Source organism: Pagrus major, chromosome 17 (genome assembly GCF_040436345.1).
Source record: "Pagrus major chromosome 17, Pma_NU_1.0".
NCBI classification, from domain to species: domain Eukaryota; kingdom Metazoa; phylum Chordata; class Actinopteri; order Spariformes; family Sparidae; genus Pagrus; species Pagrus major.
The window spans coordinates 25828849-25845091 of NC_133231.1; positions in this window are offsets into that span (position 1 = coordinate 25828849).

Sequence of the window (16243 nt, forward strand, 5' to 3'; positions counted from 1 at the left end):
CTCCAAATTGACCACAAATGTCGGCGGTGCTGGCGGGAAGAAAAAAAAGCAGTTTTTATTGGATTCCGGTGGAATTTGTATTTTTGGTGAATATTTTAAAGGAAAAAGTGGCCATTTTTCATGAAAACCTCGGGCCATTTCTTCAATAGCTTCCAGGTCTTTGGACCGATTGACTCGAAATCGCTCCCAAATGTGCTCCTATACCGGCTGAACGAGACACAGCAGTCCCCACCGGATTCCGGTGGAATTTGTATTTTTGGCGAATATTTTAGTGAAAAGGGACAGTGTTTCAGGAGACTGGCTTAAGGCTGGGGTTAGGGTTAGGGTTAGGGTTAGGGTTAGGGTTATGGGGCTAGGGTTAGGGTTAGGGTGGTTCCGCTTGGCCGATTGACTCCAAATTGACCACAAATGTCGGCGGTGCTGGCGGGAAGAAAAAAAAGCAGTTTTTATTGGATTCCGGTGGAATTTGTATTTTTGGTGAATATTTTAAAGGAAAAAGTGGCCATTTTTCATGAAAACCTCGGGCCATTTCTTCAATAGCTTCCAGGTCTTTGGACCGATTGACTCGAAATCGCTCCCAAATGTGCTCCTATACCGGCTGAACGAGACACAGCAGTCCCCACCGGATTCCGGTGGAATTTGTATTTTTGGCGAATATTTTAGTGAAAAGGGACAGTGTTTCAGGAGACTGGCTTAAGGCTGGGGTTAGGGTTAGGGTTAGGGTTAGGGTTAGGGTTATGGGGCTAGGGTTAGGGTTAGGGTGGTTCCGCTTGGCCGATTGACTCCAAATTGACCACAAATGTCGGCGGTGCTGGCGGGAAGAAAAAAAAGCAGTTTTTATTGGATTCCGGTGGAATTTGTATTTTTGGTGAATATTTTAAAGGAAAAAGTGGCCATTTTTCATGAAAACCTCGGGCCATTTCTTCAATAGCTTCCAGGTCTTTGGACCGATTGACTCGAAATCGCTCCCAAATGTGCTCCTATACCGGCTGAACGAGACACAGCAGTCCCCACCGGATTCCGGTGGAATTTGTATTTTTGGCGAATATTTTAGTGAAAAGGGACAGTGTTTCAGGAGACTGGCTTAAGGCTGGGGTTAGGGTTAGGGTTAGGGTTAGGGTTAGGGTTATGGGGCTAGGGTTAGGGTTAGGGTGGTTCCGCTTGGCCGATTGACTCCAAATTGACCACAAATGTCGGCGGTGCTGGCGGGAAGAAAAAAAAGCAGTTTTTATTGGATTCCGGTGGAATTTGTATTTTTGGTGAATATTTTAAAGGAAAAAGTGGCCATTTTTCATGAAAACCTCGGGCCATTTCTTCAATAGCTTCCAGGTCTTTGGACCGATTGACTTGAAATCGCTCCCAAATGTGCTCCTATACCGGCTGAACGAGACACAGCAGTCCCCACCGGATTCCGGTGGAATTTGTATTTTTGGCGAATATTTTAGTGAAAAGGGACAGTGTTTCAGGAGACTGGCTTAAGGCTGGGGTTAGGGTTAGGGTTAGGGTTAGGGTTAGGGTTAGGGTTAGGGTTATGGGGCTAGGGTTAGGGTTAGGGTGGTTCCGCTTGGCCGATTGACTCCAAATTGACCACAAATGTCGGCGGTGCTGGCGGGAAGAAAAAAAAGCAGTTTTTATTGGATTCCGGTGGAATTTGTATTTTTGGTGAATATTTTAAAGGAAAAAGTGGCCATTTTTCATGAAAACCTCGGGCCATTTCTTCAATAGCTTCCAGGTCTTTGGACCGATTGACTCGAAATCGCTCCCAAATGTGCTCCTATACCGGCTGAACGAGACACAGCAGTCCCCACCGGATTCCGGTGGAATTTGTATTTTTGGCGAATATTTTAGTGAAAAGGGACAGTGTTTCAGGAGACTGGCTTAAGGCTGGGGTTAGGGTTAGGGTTAGGGTTAGGGTTAGGGTTATGGGGCTAGGGTTAGGGTTAGGGTGGTTCCGCTTGGCCGATTGACTCCAAATTGACCACAAATGTCGGCGGTGCTGGCGGGAAGAAAAAAAAGCAGTTTTTATTGGATTCCGGTGGAATTTGTATTTTTGGTGAATATTTTAAAGGAAAAAGTGGCCATTTTTCATGAAAACCTCGGGCCATTTCTTCAATAGCTTCCAGGTCTTTGGACCGATTGACTCGAAATCGCTCCCAAATGTGCTCCTATACCGGCTGAACGAGACACAGCAGTCCCCACCGGATTCCGGTGGAATTTGTATTTTTGGCGAATATTTTAGTGAAAAGGGACAGTGTTTCAGGAGACTGGCTTAAGGCTGGGGTTAGGGTTAGGGTTAGGGTTAGGGTTAGGGTTATGGGGCTAGGGTTAGGGTTAGGGTGGTTCCGCTTGGCCGATTGACTCCAAATTGACCACAAATGTCGGCGGTGCTGGCGGGAAGAAAAAAAAGCAGTTTTTATTGGATTCCGGTGGAATTTGTATTTTTGGTGAATATTTTAAAGGAAAAAGTGGCCATTTTTCATGAAAACCTCGGGCCATTTCTTCAATAGCTTCCAGGTCTTTGGACCGATTGACTCGAAATCGCTCCCAAATGTGCTCCTATACCGGCTGAACGAGACACAGCAGTCCCCACCGGATTCCGGTGGAATTTGTATTTTTGGCGAATATTTTAGTGAAAAGGGACAGTGTTTCAGGAGACTGGCTTAAGGCTGGGGTTAGGGTTAGGGTTAGGGTTAGGGTTAGGGTTATGGGGCTAGGGTTAGGGTTAGGGTGGTTCCGCTTGGCCGATTGACTCCAAATTGACCACAAATGTCGGCGGTGCTGGCGGGAAGAAAAAAAAGCAGTTTTTATTGGATTCCGGTGGAATTTGTATTTTTGGTGAATATTTTAAAGGAAAAAGTGGCCATTTTTCATGAAAACCTCGGGCCATTTCTTCAATAGCTTCCAGGTCTTTGGACCGATTGACTCGAAATCGCTCCCAAATGTGCTCCTATACCGGCTGAACGAGACACAGCAGTCCCCACCGGATTCCGGTGGAATTTGTATTTTTGGCGAATATTTTAGTGAAAAGGGACAGTGTTTCAGGAGACTGGCTTAAGGCTGGGGTTAGGGTTAGGGTTAGGGTTAGGGTTAGGGTTATGGGGCTAGGGTTAGGGTTAGGGTGGTTCCGCTTGGCCGATTGACTCCAAATTGACCACAAATGTCGGCGGTGCTGGCGGGAAGAAAAAAAAGCAGTTTTTATTGGATTCCGGTGGAATTTGTATTTTTGGTGAATATTTTAAAGGAAAAAGTGGCCATTTTTCATGAAAACCTCGGGCCATTTCTTCAATAGCTTCCAGGTCTTTGGACCGATTGACTCGAAATCGCTCCCAAATGTGCTCCTATACCGGCTGAACGAGACACAGCAGTCCCCACCGGATTCCGGTGGAATTTGTATTTTTGGCGAATATTTTAGTGAAAAGGGACAGTGTTTCAGGAGACTGGCTTAAGGCTGGGGTTAGGGTTAGGGTTAGGGTTAGGGTTATGGGGCTAGGGTTAGGGTTATGGTGGTTCCGCTTGGCCGATTGACTCCAAATTGACCACAAATGTCGGCGGTGCTGGCGGGAAGAAAAAAAAGCAGTTTTTATTGGATTCCGGTGGAATTTGTATTTTTGGTGAATATTTTAAAGGAAAAAGTGGCCATTTTTCATGAAAACCTCGGGCCATTTCTTCAATAGCTTCCAGGTCTTTGGACCGATTGACTCGAAATCGCTCCCAAATGTGCTCCTATACCGGCTGAACGAGACACAGCAGTCCCCACCGGATTCCGGTGGAATTTGTATTTTTGGCGAATATTTTAGTGAAAAGGGACAGTGTTTCAGGAGACTGGCTTAAGGCTGGGGTTAGGGTTAGGGTTAGGGTTAGGGTTAGGGTTATGGGGCTAGGGTTAGGGTTAGGGTGGTTCCGCTTGGCCGATTGACTCCAAATTGACCACAAATGTCGGCGGTGCTGGCGGGAAGAAAAAAAAGCAGTTTTTATTGGATTCCGGTGGAATTTGTATTTTTGGTGAATATTTTAAAGGAAAAAGTGGCCATTTTTCATGAAAACCTCGGGCCATTTCTTCAATAGCTTCCAGGTCTTTGGACCGATTGACTCGAAATCGCTCCCAAATGTGCTCCTATACCGGCTGAACGAGACACAGCAGTCCCCACCGGATTCCGGTGGAATTTGTATTTTTGGCGAATATTTTAGTGAAAAGGGACAGTGTTTCAGGAGACTGGCTTAAGGCTGGGGTTAGGGTTAGGGTTAGGGTTAGGGTTAGGGTTAGGGTTATGGGGCTAGGGTTAGGGTTAGGGTGGTTCCGCTTGGCCGATTGACTCCAAATTGACCACAAATGTCGGCGGTGCTGGCGGGAAGAAAAAAAAGCAGTTTTTATTGGATTCCGGTGGAATTTGTATTTTTGGTGAATATTTTAAAGGAAAAAGTGGCCATTTTTCATGAAAACCTCGGGCCATTTCTTCAATAGCTTCCAGGTCTTTGGACCGATTGACTCGAAATCGCTCCCAAATGTGCTCCTATACCGGCTGAACGAGACACAGCAGTCCCCACCGGATTCCGGTGGAATTTGTATTTTTGGCGAATATTTTAGTGAAAAGGGACAGTGTTTCAGGAGACTGGCTTAAGGCTGGGGTTAGGGTTAGGGTTAGGGTTAGGGTTATGGGGCTAGGGTTAGGGTTATGGTGGTTCCGCTTGGCCGATTGACTCCAAATTGACCACAAATGTCGGCGGTGCTGGCGGGAAGAAAAAAAAGCAGTTTTTATTGGATTCCGGTGGAATTTGTATTTTTGGTGAATATTTTAAAGGAAAAAGTGGCCATTTTTCATGAAAACCTCGGGCCATTTCTTCAATAGCTTCCAGGTCTTTGGACCGATTGACTCGAAATCGCTCCCAAATGTGCTCCTATACCGGCTGAACGAGACACAGCAGTCCCCACCGGATTCCGGTGGAATTTGTATTTTTGGCGAATATTTTAGTGAAAAGGGACAGTGTTTCAGGAGACTGGCTTAAGGCTGGGGTTAGGGTTAGGGTTAGGGTTAGGGTTAGGGTTAGGGTTATGGGGCTAGGGTTAGGGTTAGGGTGGTTCCGCTTGGCCGATTGACTCCAAATTGACCACAAATGTCGGCGGTGCTGGCGGGAAGAAAAAAAAGCAGTTTTTATTGGATTCCGGTGGAATTTGTATTTTTGGTGAATATTTTAAAGGAAAAAGTGGCCATTTTTCATGAAAACCTCGGGCCATTTCTTCAATAGCTTCCAGGTCTTTGGACCGATTGACTCGAAATCGCTCCCAAATGTGCTCCTATACCGGCTGAACGAGACACAGCAGTCCCCACCGGATTCCGGTGGAATTTGTATTTTTGGCGAATATTTTAGTGAAAAGGGACAGTGTTTCAGGAGACTGGCTTAAGGCTGGGGTTAGGGTTAGGGTTAGGGTTAGGGTTAGGGTTATGGGGCTAGGGTTAGGGTTAGGGTGGTTCCGCTTGGCCGATTGACTCCAAATTGACCACAAATGTCGGCGGTGCTGGCGGGAAGAAAAAAAAGCAGTTTTTATTGGATTCCGGTGGAATTTGTATTTTTGGTGAATATTTTAAAGGAAAAAGTGGCCATTTTTCATGAAAACCTCGGGCCATTTCTTCAATAGCTTCCAGGTCTTTGGACCGATTGACTCGAAATCGCTCCCAAATGTGCTCCTATACCGGCTGAACGAGACACAGCAGTCCCCACCGGATTCCGGTGGAATTTGTATTTTTGGCGAATATTTTAGTGAAAAGGGACAGTGTTTCAGGAGACTGGCTTAAGGCTGGGGTTAGGGTTAGGGTTAGGGTTAGGGTTAGGGTTATGGGGCTAGGGTTAGGGTTAGGGTGGTTCCGCTTGGCCGATTGACTCCAAATTGACCACAAATGTCGGCGGTGCTGGCGGGAAGAAAAAAAAGCAGTTTTTATTGGATTCCGGTGGAATTTGTATTTTTGGTGAATATTTTAAAGGAAAAAGTGGCCATTTTTCATGAAAACCTCGGGCCATTTCTTCAATAGCTTCCAGGTCTTTGGACCGATTGACTCGAAATCGCTCCCAAATGTGCTCCTATACCGGCTGAACGAGACACAGCAGTCCCCACCGGATTCCGGTGGAATTTGTATTTTTGGCGAATATTTTAGTGAAAAGGGACAGTGTTTCAGGAGACTGGCTTAAGGCTGGGGTTAGGGTTAGGGTTAGGGTTAGGGTTATGGGGCTAGGGTTAGGGTTATGGTGGTTCCGCTTGGCCGATTGACTCCAAATTGACCACAAATGTCGGCGGTGCTGGCGGGAAGAAAAAAAAGCAGTTTTTATTGGATTCCGGTGGAATTTGTATTTTTGGTGAATATTTTAAAGGAAAAAGTGGCCATTTTTCATGAAAACCTCGGGCCATTTCTTCAATAGCTTCCAGGTCTTTGGACCGATTGACTCGAAATCGCTCCCAAATGTGCTCCTATACCGGCTGAACGAGACACAGCAGTCCCCACCGGATTCCGGTGGAATTTGTATTTTTGGCGAATATTTTAGTGAAAAGGGACAGTGTTTCAGGAGACTGGCTTAAGGCTGGGGTTAGGGTTAGGGTTAGGGTTAGGGTTAGGGTTATGGGGCTAGGGTTAGGGTTAGGGTGGTTCCGCTTGGCCGATTGACTCCAAATTGACCACAAATGTCGGCGGTGCTGGCGGGAAGAAAAAAAAGCAGTTTTTATTGGATTCCGGTGGAATTTGTATTTTTGGTGAATATTTTAAAGGAAAAAGTGGCCATTTTTCATGAAAACCTCGGGCCATTTCTTCAATAGCTTCCAGGTCTTTGGACCGATTGACTCGAAATCGCTCCCAAATGTGCTCCTATACCGGCTGAACGAGACACAGCAGTCCCCACCGGATTCCGGTGGAATTTGTATTTTTGGCGAATATTTTAGTGAAAAGGGACAGTGTTTCAGGAGACTGGCTTAAGGCTGGGGTTAGGGTTAGGGTTAGGGTTAGGGTTAGGGTTAGGGTTATGGGGCTAGGGTTAGGGTTAGGGTGGTTCCGCTTGGCCGATTGACTCCAAATTGACCACAAATGTCGGCGGTGCTGGCGGGAAGAAAAAAAAGCAGTTTTTATTGGATTCCGGTGGAATTTGTATTTTTGGTGAATATTTTAAAGGAAAAAGTGGCCATTTTTCATGAAAACCTCGGGCCATTTCTTCAATAGCTTCCAGGTCTTTGGACCGATTGACTCGAAATCGCTCCCAAATGTGCTCCTATACCGGCTGAACGAGACACAGCAGTCCCCACCGGATTCCGGTGGAATTTGTATTTTTGGCGAATATTTTAGTGAAAAGGGACAGTGTTTCAGGAGACTGGCTTAAGGCTGGGGTTAGGGTTAGGGTTAGGGTTAGGGTTATGGGGCTAGGGTTAGGGTTATGGTGGTTCCGCTTGGCCGATTGACTCCAAATTGACCACAAATGTCGGCGGTGCTGGCGGGAAGAAAAAAAAGCAGTTTTTATTGGATTCCGGTGGAATTTGTATTTTTGGTGAATATTTTAAAGGAAAAAGTGGCCATTTTTCATGAAAACCTCGGGCCATTTCTTCAATAGCTTCCAGGTCTTTGGACCGATTGACTCGAAATCGCTCCCAAATGTGCTCCTATACCGGCTGAACGAGACACAGCAGTCCCCACCGGATTCCGGTGGAATTTGTATTTTTGGCGAATATTTTAGTGAAAAGGGACAGTGTTTCAGGAGACTGGCTTAAGGCTGGGGTTAGGGTTAGGGTTAGGGTTAGGGTTAGGGTTATGGGGCTAGGGTTAGGGTTAGGGTGGTTCCGCTTGGCCGATTGACTCCAAATTGACCACAAATGTCGGCGGTGCTGGCGGGAAGAAAAAAAAGCAGTTTTTATTGGATTCCGGTGGAATTTGTATTTTTGGTGAATATTTTAAAGGAAAAAGTGGCCATTTTTCATGAAAACCTCGGGCCATTTCTTCAATAGCTTCCAGGTCTTTGGACCGATTGACTCGAAATCGCTCCCAAATGTGCTCCTATACCGGCTGAACGAGACACAGCAGTCCCCACCGGATTCCGGTGGAATTTGTATTTTTGGCGAATATTTTAGTGAAAAGGGACAGTGTTTCAGGAGACTGGCTTAAGGCTGGGGTTAGGGTTAGGGTTAGGGTTAGGGTTAGGGTTATGGGGCTAGGGTTAGGGTTAGGGTGGTTCCGCTTGGCCGATTGACTCCAAATTGACCACAAATGTCGGCGGTGCTGGCGGGAAGAAAAAAAAGCAGTTTTTATTGGATTCCGGTGGAATTTGTATTTTTGGTGAATATTTTAAAGGAAAAAGTGGCCATTTTTCATGAAAACCTCGGGCCATTTCTTCAATAGCTTCCAGGTCTTTGGACCGATTGACTCGAAATCGCTCCCAAATGTGCTCCTATACCGGCTGAACGAGACACAGCAGTCCCCACCGGATTCCGGTGGAATTTGTATTTTTGGCGAATATTTTAGTGAAAAGGGACAGTGTTTCAGGAGACTGGCTTAAGGCTGGGGTTAGGGTTAGGGTTAGGGTTAGGGTTAGGGTTAGGGTTATGGGGCTAGGGTTAGGGTTAGGGTGGTTCCGCTTGGCCGATTGACTCCAAATTGACCACAAATGTCGGCGGTGCTGGCGGGAAGAAAAAAAAGCAGTTTTTATTGGATTCCGGTGGAATTTGTATTTTTGGTGAATATTTTAAAGGAAAAAGTGGCCATTTTTCATGAAAACCTCGGGCCATTTCTTCAATAGCTTCCAGGTCTTTGGACCGATTGACTCGAAATCGCTCCCAAATGTGCTCCTATACCGGCTGAACGAGACACAGCAGTCCCCACCGGATTCCGGTGGAATTTGTATTTTTGGCGAATATTTTAGTGAAAAGGGACAGTGTTTCAGGAGACTGGCTTAAGGCTGGGGTTAGGGTTAGGGTTAGGGTTAGGGTTAGGGTTATGGGGCTAGGGTTAGGGTTAGGGTGGTTCCGCTTGGCCGATTGACTCCAAATTGACCACAAATGTCGGCGGTGCTGGCGGGAAGAAAAAAAAGCAGTTTTTATTGGATTCCGGTGGAATTTGTATTTTTGGTGAATATTTTAAAGGAAAAAGTGGCCATTTTTCATGAAAACCTCGGGCCATTTCTTCAATAGCTTCCAGGTCTTTGGACCGATTGACTCGAAATCGCTCCCAAATGTGCTCCTATACCGGCTGAACGAGACACAGCAGTCCCCACCGGATTCCGGTGGAATTTGTATTTTTGGCGAATATTTTAGTGAAAAGGGACAGTGTTTCAGGAGACTGGCTTAAGGCTGGGGTTAGGGTTAGGGTTAGGGTTAGGGTTAGGGTTAGGGTTATGGGGCTAGGGTTAGGGTTAGGGTGGTTCCGCTTGGCCGATTGACTCCAAATTGACCACAAATGTCGGCGGTGCTGGCGGGAAGAAAAAAAAGCAGTTTTTATTGGATTCCGGTGGAATTTGTATTTTTGGTGAATATTTTAAAGGAAAAAGTGGCCATTTTTCATGAAAACCTCGGGCCATTTCTTCAATAGCTTCCAGGTCTTTGGACCGATTGACTCGAAATCGCTCCCAAATGTGCTCCTATACCGGCTGAACGAGACACAGCAGTCCCCACCGGATTCCGGTGGAATTTGTATTTTTGGCGAATATTTTAGTGAAAAGGGACAGTGTTTCAGGAGACTGGCTTAAGGCTGGGGTTAGGGTTAGGGTTAGGGTTAGGGTTAGGGTTATGGGGCTAGGGTTAGGGTTAGGGTGGTTCCGCTTGGCCGATTGACTCCAAATTGACCACAAATGTCGGCGGTGCTGGCGGGAAGAAAAAAAAGCAGTTTTTATTGGATTCCGGTGGAATTTGTATTTTTGGTGAATATTTTAGTGAAAAGGGACAGTGTTTCAGGAGACTGGCTTAAGGCTGGGGTTAGGGTTAGGGTTAGGGTTAGGGTTAGGGTTATGGGGCTAGGGTTAGGGTTAGGGTGGTTCCGCTTGGCCGATTGACTCCAAATTGACCACAAATGTCGGCGGTGCTGGCGGGAAGAAAAAAAAGCAGTTTTTATTGGATTCCGGTGGAATTTGTATTTTTGGTGAATATTTTAAAGGAAAAAGTGGCCATTTTTCATGAAAACCTCGGGCCATTTCTTCAATAGCTTCCAGGTCTTTGGACCGATTGACTCGAAATCGCTCCCAAATGTGCTCCTATACCGGCTGAACGAGACACAGCAGTCCCCACCGGATTCTGGTGGAATTTGTATTTTTGGCGAATATTTTAGTGAAAAGGGACAGTGTTTCAGGAGACTGGCTTAAGGCTGGGGTTAGGGTTAGGGTTAGGGTTAGGGTTAGGGTTAGGGTTATGGGGCTAGGGTTAGGGTTAGGGTGGTTCCGCTTGGCCGATTGACTCCAAATTGACCACAAATGTCGGCGGTGCTGGCGGGAAGAAAAAAAAGCAGTTTTTATTGGATTCCGGTGGAATTTGTATTTTTGGTGAATATTTTAAAGGAAAAAGTGGCCATTTTTCATGAAAACCTCGGGCCATTTCTTCAATAGCTTCCAGGTCTTTGGACCGATTGACTCGAAATCGCTCCCAAATGTGCTCCTATACCGGCTGAACGAGACACAGCAGTCCCCACCGGATTCCGGTGGAATTTGTATTTTTGGCGAATATTTTAGTGAAAAGGGACAGTGTTTCAGGAGACTGGCTTAAGGCTGGGGTTAGGGTTAGGGTTAGGGTTAGGGTTAGGGTTATGGGGCTAGGGTTAGGGTTAGGGTGGTTCCGCTTGGCCGATTGACTCCAAATTGACCACAAATGTCGGCGGTGCTGGCGGGAAGAAAAAAAAGCAGTTTTTATTGGATTCCGGTGGAATTTGTATTTTTGGTGAATATTTTAAAGGAAAAAGTGGCCATTTTTCATGAAAACCTCGGGCCATTTCTTCAATAGCTTCCAGGTCTTTGGACCGATTGACTCGAAATCGCTCCCAAATGTGCTCCTATACCGGCTGAACGAGACACAGCAGTCCCCACCGGATTCCGGTGGAATTTGTATTTTTGGCGAATATTTTAGTGAAAAGGGACAGTGTTTCAGGAGACTGGCTTAAGGCTGGGGTTAGGGTTAGGGTTAGGGTTAGGGTTAGGGTTATGGGGCTAGGGTTAGGGTTAGGGTGGTTCCGCTTGGCCGATTGACTCCAAATTGACCACAAATGTCGGCGGTGCTGGCGGGAAGAAAAAAAAGCAGTTTTTATTGGATTCCGGTGGAATTTGTATTTTTGGTGAATATTTTAAAGGAAAAAGTGGCCATTTTTCATGAAAACCTCGGGCCATTTCTTCAATAGCTTCCAGGTCTTTGGACCGATTGACTCGAAATCGCTCCCAAATGTGCTCCTATACCGGCTGAACGAGACACAGCAGTCCCCACCGGATTCCGGTGGAATTTGTATTTTTGGCGAATATTTTAGTGAAAAGGGACAGTGTTTCAGGAGACTGGCTTAAGGCTGGGGTTAGGGTTAGGGTTAGGGTTAGGGTTAGGGTTATGGGGCTAGGGTTAGGGTTAGGGTGGTTCCGCTTGGCCGATTGACTCCAAATTGACCACAAATGTCGGCGGTGCTGGCGGGAAGAAAAAAAAGCAGTTTTTATTGGATTCCGGTGGAATTTGTATTTTTGGTGAATATTTTAAAGGAAAAAGTGGCCATTTTTCATGAAAACCTCGGGCCATTTCTTCAATAGCTTCCAGGTCTTTGGACCGATTGACTCGAAATCGCTCCCAAATGTGCTCCTATACCGGCTGAACGAGACACAGCAGTCCCCACCGGATTCCGGTGGAATTTGTATTTTTGGCGAATATTTTAGTGAAAAGGGACAGTGTTTCAGGAGACTGGCTTAAGGCTGGGGTTAGGGTTAGGGTTAGGGTTAGGGTTATGGGGCTAGGGTTAGGGTTATGGTGGTTCCGCTTGGCCGATTGACTCCAAATTGACCACAAATGTCGGCGGTGCTGGCGGGAAGAAAAAAAAGCAGTTTTTATTGGATTCCGGTGGAATTTGTATTTTTGGTGAATATTTTAAAGGAAAAAGTGGCCATTTTTCATGAAAACCTCGGGCCATTTCTTCAATAGCTTCCAGGTCTTTGGACCGATTGACTCGAAATCGCTCCCAAATGTGCTCCTATACCGGCTGAACGAGACACAGCAGTCCCCACCGGATTCCGGTGGAATTTGTATTTTTGGCGAATATTTTAGTGAAAAGGGACAGTGTTTCAGGAGACTGGCTTAAGGCTGGGGTTAGGGTTAGGGTTAGGGTTAGGGTTAGGGTTATGGGGCTAGGGTTAGGGTTAGGGTGGTTCCGCTTGGCCGATTGACTCCAAATTGACCACAAATGTCGGCGGTGCTGGCGGGAAGAAAAAAAAGCAGTTTTTATTGGATTCCGGTGGAATTTGTATTTTTGGTGAATATTTTAAAGGAAAAAGTGGCCATTTTTCATGAAAACCTCGGGCCATTTCTTCAATAGCTTCCAGGTCTTTGGACCGATTGACTCGAAATCGCTCCCAAATGTGCTCCTATACCGGCTGAACGAGACACAGCAGTCCCCACCGGATTCCGGTGGAATTTGTATTTTTGGCGAATATTTTAGTGAAAAGGGACAGTGTTTCAGGAGACTGGCTTAAGGCTGGGGTTAGGGTTAGGGTTAGGGTTAGGGTTAGGGTTATGGGGCTAGGGTTAGGGTTAGGGTGGTTCCGCTTGGCCGATTGACTCCAAATTGACCACAAATGTCGGCGGTGCTGGCGGGAAGAAAAAAAAGCAGTTTTTATTGGATTCCGGTGGAATTTGTATTTTTGGTGAATATTTTAAAGGAAAAAGTGGCCATTTTTCATGAAAACCTCGGGCCATTTCTTCAATAGCTTCCAGGTCTTTGGACCGATTGACTCGAAATCGCTCCCAAATGTGCTCCTATACCGGCTGAACGAGACACAGCAGTCCCCACCGGATTCCGGTGGAATTTGTATTTTTGGCGAATATTTTAGTGAAAAGGGACAGTGTTTCAGGAGACTGGCTTAAGGCTGGGGTTAGGGTTAGGGTTAGGGTTAGGGTTAGGGTTAGGGTTATGGGGCTAGGGTTAGGGTTAGGGTGGTTCCGCTTGGCCGATTGACTCCAAATTGACCACAAATGTCGGCGGTGCTGGCGGGAAGAAAAAAAAGCAGTTTTTATTGGATTCCGGTGGAATTTGTATTTTTGGTGAATATTTTAAAGGAAAAAGTGGCCATTTTTCATGAAAACCTCGGGCCATTTCTTCAATAGCTTCCAGGTCTTTGGACCGATTGACTCGAAATCGCTCCCAAATGTGCTCCTATACCGGCTGAACGAGACACAGCAGTCCCCACCGGATTCCGGTGGAATTTGTATTTTTGGCGAATATTTTAGTGAAAAGGGACAGTGTTTCAGGAGACTGGCTTAAGGCTGGGGTTAGGGTTAGGGTTAGGGTTAGGGTTAGGGTTATGGGGCTAGGGTTAGGGTTAGGGTGGTTCCGCTTGGCCGATTGACTCCAAATTGACCACAAATGTCGGCGGTGCTGGCGGGAAGAAAAAAAAGCAGTTTTTATTGGATTCCGGTGGAATTTGTATTTTTGGTGAATATTTTAAAGGAAAAAGTGGCCATTTTTCATGAAAACCTCGGGCCATTTCTTCAATAGCTTCCAGGTCTTTGGACCGATTGACTCGAAATCGCTCCCAAATGTGCTCCTATACCGGCTGAACGAGACACAGCAGTCCCCACCGGATTCCGGTGGAATTTGTATTTTTGGCGAATATTTTAGTGAAAAGGGACAGTGTTTCAGGAGACTGGCTTAAGGCTGGGGTTAGGGTTAGGGTTAGGGTTAGGGTTAGGGTTATGGGGCTAGGGTTAGGGTTAGGGTGGTTCCGCTTGGCCGATTGACTCCAAATTGACCACAAATGTCGGCGGTGCTGGCGGGAAGAAAAAAAAGCAGTTTTTATTGGATTCCGGTGGAATTTGTATTTTTGGTGAATATTTTAAAGGAAAAAGTGGCCATTTTTCATGAAAACCTCGGGCCATTTCTTCAATAGCTTCCAGGTCTTTGGACCGATTGACTCGAAATCGCTCCCAAATGTGCTCCTATACCGGCTGAACGAGACACAGCAGTCCCCACCGGATTCCGGTGGAATTTGTATTTTTGGCGAATATTTTAGTGAAAAGGGACAGTGTTTCAGGAGACTGGCTTAAGGCTGGGGTTAGGGTTAGGGTTAGGGTTAGGGTTAGGGTTAGGGTTATGGGGCTAGGGTTAGGGTTAGGGTGGTTCCGCTTGGCCGATTGACTCCAAATTGACCACAAATGTCGGCGGTGCTGGCGGGAAGAAAAAAAAGCAGTTTTTATTGGATTCCGGTGGAATTTGTATTTTTGGTGAATATTTTAAAGGAAAAAGTGGCCATTTTTCATGAAAACCTCGGGCCATTTCTTCAATAGCTTCCAGGTCTTTGGACCGATTGACTCGAAATCGCTCCCAAATGTGCTCCTATACCGGCTGAACGAGACACAGCAGTCCCCACCGGATTCCGGTGGAATTTGTATTTTTGGCGAATATTTTAGTGAAAAGGGACAGTGTTTCAGGAGACTGGCTTAAGGCTGGGGTTAGGGTTAGGGTTAGGGTTAGGGTTAGGGTTATGGGGCTAGGGTTAGGGTTAGGGTGGTTCCGCTTGGCCGATTGACTCCAAATTGACCACAAATGTCGGCGGTGCTGGCGGGAAGAAAAAAAAGCAGTTTTTATTGGATTCCGGTGGAATTTGTATTTTTGGTGAATATTTTAGTGAAAAGGGACAGTGTTTCAGGAGACTGGCTTAAGGCTGGGGTTAGGGTTAGGGTTAGGGTTAGGGTTAGGGTTATGGGGCTAGGGTTAGGGTTAGGGTGGTTCCGCTTGGCCGATTGACTCCAAATTGACCACAAATGTCGGCGGTGCTGGCGGGAAGAAAAAAAAGCAGTTTTTATTGGATTCCGGTGGAATTTGTATTTTTGGTGAATATTTTAAAGGAAAAAGTGGCCATTTTTCATGAAAACCTCGGGCCATTTCTTCAATAGCTTCCAGGTCTTTGGACCGATTGACTCGAAATCGCTCCCAAATGTGCTCCTATACCGGCTGAACGAGACACAGCAGTCCCCACCGGATTCTGGTGGAATTTGTATTTTTGGCGAATATTTTAGTGAAAAGGGACAGTGTTTCAGGAGACTGGCTTAAGGCTGGGGTTAGGGTTAGGGTTAGGGTTAGGGTTAGGGTTAGGGTTATGGGGCTAGGGTTAGGGTTATGGTGGTTCCGCTTGGCCGATTGACTCCAAATTGACCACAAATGTCGGCGGTGCTGGCGGGAAGAAAAAAAAGCAGTTTTTATTGGATTCCGGTGGAATTTGTATTTTTGGTGAATATTTTAAAGGAAAAAGTGGCCATTTTTCATGAAAACCTCGGGCCATTTCTTCAATAGCTTCCAGGTCTTTGGACCGATTGACTCGAAATCGCTCCCAAATGTGCTCCTATACCGGCTGAACGAGACACAGCAGTCCCCACCGGATTCCGGTGGAATTTGTATTTTTGGCGAATATTTTAGTGAAAAGGGACAGTGTTTCAGGAGACTGGCTTAAGGCTGGGGTTAGGGTTAGGGTTAGGGTTAGGGTTAGGGTTATGGGGCTAGGGTTAGGGTTAGGGTGGTTCCGCTTGGCCGATTGACTCCAAATTGACCACAAATGTCGGCGGTGCTGGCGGGAAGAAAAAAAAGCAGTTTTTATTGGATTCCGGTGGAATTTGTATTTTTGGTGAATATTTTAAAGGAAAAAGTGGCCATTTTTCATGAAAACCTCGGGCCATTTCTTCAATAGCTTCCAGGTCTTTGGACCGATTGACTCGAAATCGCTCCCAAATGTGCTCCTATACCGGCTGAACGAGACACAGCAGTCCCCACCGGATTCCGGTGGAATTTGTATTTTTGGCGAATATTTTAGTGAAAAGGGACAGTGTTTCAGGAGACTGGCTTAAGGCTGGGGTTAGGGTTAGGGTTAGGGTTAGGGTTAGGGTTAGGGTTATGGGGCTAGGGTTAGGGTTAGGGTGGTTCCGCTTGGCCGATTGACTCCAAATTGACCACAAATGTCGGCGGTGCTGGCGGGAAGAAAAAAAAGCAGTTTTTATTGGATTCCGGTGGAATTTGTATTTTTGGTGAATATTTTAAAGGAAAAAGTGGCCATTTTTCATGAA